General features: G+C 34.0%; 1 pseudogene; it reads right to left on the reverse strand.

Moving 5' to 3' along the window:
* Nucleotides 1–251: 251 nt before the first annotated feature.
* On the reverse strand, nucleotides 252–2,703 carry LOC106408545 (annotated as a pseudogene).
* Nucleotides 2,704–3,855: the final 1,152 nt, after the last annotated feature.

Genomic DNA, 3,855 nt, shown 5'->3' on the forward strand with positions numbered 1-3,855 from the left:
TGGAAACCTAGACCATGGATTAGGATCTAGTTATCTCAGTTGTAGTCTGATGATGTATCAACAATGTGTCCATTGGTGTTCCGCTGGTACTTAGTGCGTACGTAGAATCTTTCAAGCTTCTTGTGTCTGATTTGTTATTTGTTCTGTAGATGTAGTCTCTGCCTATTTTATGTCGCAGATGATGTAAATAACTGAAATATAACGCCAAACACACTCAGAGTACCCTCCTCTGAACAAGTCTCATCGTAAAATCATGAAAATTCAATTGTATCCTTTAGGTGAAGAATCAAGAGATAAGTAACAAGTATTGTTCATCTATAACTCGATGGGAGTCTCCCAATACAACAATGCCTGTGAAACACAATCAAAACCAAAAGGTTCCTTGACAAAATGTCTAGGGATCATTGTGCGAACTAGCTTATTCATTTAGCCATCTCTTTTAAATAAGTTCAAGAAGCTAGAAGGGTATACATTACTTTAGAGACCGAAATTTAGCTCACGCTATGGTATGAGTTGATGATGGCATCAGCAAGATACTCGCATTTTGCCGTAGACAATCCAGCCAACGATATCCTCCCATCTTTGGTTATGTACACATGCCACTTGTTCGTCATGTTATCACTCTGCTCATTTCACACAAAAAAAAAAAAGAAAACAATACAAACTCAAAACCCGTTGTCTCAACAAAGCCAATGAGTGAACCATTTCGAGCAATAAGCAAACCTGAGCTTTATTGGGCCAGCGAATGAGAACATGCCAATTTGCTTCAGAATGAAAGACCAGTCCTTACCACTCTTGTCTTTTGAAACCAAGCTATCATACAACTTATGTCTCAGTCTTTATCCTCCCCGCCATCATTTCCATCTCTGCTTTCCATTCACCAAACATAATTGAATCTCCCACTACATTTGCCACAATCCTCGCCCCATGAACCGGTGGATTCGAGTACATAGGCCGAGCAAATCCTTTTCAACTGGCTCCTGACTCTGAAAGAAAGTTAGTGTTACACTTGAAATTTCTGTACAAGATAAGAAACTTGATCAAGTGTTTTTTTACCTTGTAGCAGCATCGGCTGATGAGCAGACAACATTGATTGCACCTATTCTTTCAGCATAGAGACCCAAATTTTTACTATATGACTGAGCAACAAAAAACTCCATTCCACGCTCAGCAAATAATCTCACGGACGTTGCATCTTCATCAAGGCTTCCACTAGCAAAGCCCTGGTTATATATATATGTGTGTATGTAGTAGCATCAAAAACAAGTTAACTCTACTCATAAGTGTAGGAATTTCATACCACCAACCTGGTATGCAACATCAAAAAACGGTATATGGTTCTTTTCCTGAATGACATCAGCTATTTTCGCCCATTGTTCTGGTGTTGGGTCTGTTCCAGTTGGGTTGTGAGTGAGCACATCCGAAGCAAAATGAAAGATCCTTCTGGTGCTTCCTGTAAAAATAATAGCAATTAGAGAAACACCCCTCAGTTCTCATCTAAAAATAAATAAAAAAGATAAACAAAATTCCATAACCCACCTGGAATTATCGTTTCTAACTGTTTCCGCATTACGAAATGCTTCCAAGAGAGGATTTGACTGCAGAAAAGGAACACTTAGATTATATCAGTCGCAACAAAGAAAGTCAGATATGATCGCCTAGAATTTATTTGCAAATAGATACCAGAGGGTAAGTAAAAAAACATCTTTGAGCAAAGATAAAAGCTACAAATTGTGTGAGCAAAATCTTACTTCAACCAGTTGCTGCTCAACACTTGTATGCAACTTCAGAAACTGCAGAAACATGAGGACTGAGGTCACCGAATGGTGCTCCCTTGTACTGCTCCATCATGTACCCGTTGTAGCGATGTGGAAGCTTTTTAAACGGGATTAACAGCGATCAGAATGCTCCCAGTCAGGAACAAGAATGATACTGAAGTTACTATACCACAAATAGTTCCAAATGAGCGAAAAACCACCAAGCTGCGACCAAAATATTCAAATGGGCAAGCCAGCATTCACATCAAAGGGATCTAGCAGAGTGAAAAAAAAACATGTGTAACATAATTGCTTTCGCTAACTACATAAGGAAACGAAGCTCCCCTTCAGACGGAAAATTCAGCCTTTATAATTCACAGGGCAGGTTGACAAGACCTGCTTCATCCATGTTACAAGAGTAACAAAAACAAAGGATATCAAAGTGTGTTTCGTGACTGATAACATATGAACAAGTAGTGGAGCTATAGATATCCATCTTCAACATACACAAAGCCATAAAAGGAGCCTAGTATAGAGCAAAAACGTACCTGAAGAAAGAGACTAGCCAAGCTTCAGTACTTCCAGAGAGCAACAGTTGCTATGGAATAAAACCAATCATTGATGTCAAATAACAAATAGTAAATCATTTCATACCTTAGATTAGGCAAGACCAGGCAAGATCAACCTCCTTCAAATTGACCGATAGCTAAAGGATAAAAATTAATCGAAAACACCCATCAGAATTTGGGGGAGAAAGTTACTAAATTTGGAAGGCCCAGAAGGAATTCAGACGAATTGGATCTCTGATTTGGGGACTCCGTCTCAGGGGAGAGCCGCAGCTGGGAATGAGAGACGGATCTAGGGGTTTAAGGACAAAACGACCAAGTTGCAAATCTTTCGGGTTAGATTAGAATGATAGAAACTGTCTATGGTTCGTGTGGTAAATACTACTAGTATTTAACTGATGCTCTTACCGTACCGTCACGTTACGGTGACATGTATTCTCTCCTTCCTAAAGCTTCATGAAATAGCTAAAACACACACACAAGCTCTATATCTTCCTTTCTTATTGGCTGTGACAATGTTTCTTGCTTTAGTGTATCATAAAGCTTAAATGTATGATTTCTCACAACTTTCCAATTAATTGTTATAATTTGATTGGTTGATAGTTTTAAATTTTTTTTATTTATTTAATTAAAGTTTTTAAAAGAAAATTAACCCTAGAATTAACTAATATAATATATATTTTCAAACATACAATTAAACATCTTAAATATAGATGAATTAATACAATTTACTTACAGAAACAATTAAATATCATAGATTACATTATATAAATTGATAATCCTCCTATATATTAAATGAGAAGTCATTTAAGTGACTTTTGCTTAGGTGTCAATCATAGAGAGAAAGAGTTTAAGAAAATTGTTATAATTTGATTGGTTGAAAAATATTTAATATTTAATTATTTTAACTAGAGCTAAAATAAAAGGTAAGTCTAAAACGAATATCACTTACCAAATAGTGTAAATGATATTACAAATAATAATTTATAGTAACTAACTGTCAAAATTGTAGAAAGTGTATTAATATTTGATTTATTCTTTTTATACTTATATACTACATAAAATAATTAGTAGAACACAATTTCTAGAAATCGATATAATGATTTCATATTCTTATATAAAACATTATATTCATATATAAAGAATTATAATAAGTATTAATGTCTTATAATGTCATGACTTATAAGTCATTTATAAAAAATAAAGCATTTATAAAATTATCTATCATGGCTTACAAAATTATTTTATCTTATTTTAAATTATTTATATGATTTTATAAAACATTTATAAAAAATAAAATTCTCCCATATATTAAACTAGAAGTCAGTTAAGTGAATTTTGCTTACATATCGATCATTTGTGAAGTCTTAAGATTTTTTTTTTATAATTTCTTGGTCAATAATTTAGATTTAAAATATAAAAAAATCTAGATCCAATTAATATCACTTGCCCAAAAATCTAAATAATATTACAAATACTGATTTATGGTAATCAATTGTTGAAATTATATAAAGAATATTAACGCTTGATCA

The sequence above is a fragment of the Brassica napus genome, chromosome C7 (assembly GCF_020379485.1).
Source record: "Brassica napus cultivar Da-Ae chromosome C7, Da-Ae, whole genome shotgun sequence".
In the NCBI taxonomy this organism is placed as follows: Eukaryota; Viridiplantae; Streptophyta; class Magnoliopsida; order Brassicales; family Brassicaceae; genus Brassica; species Brassica napus.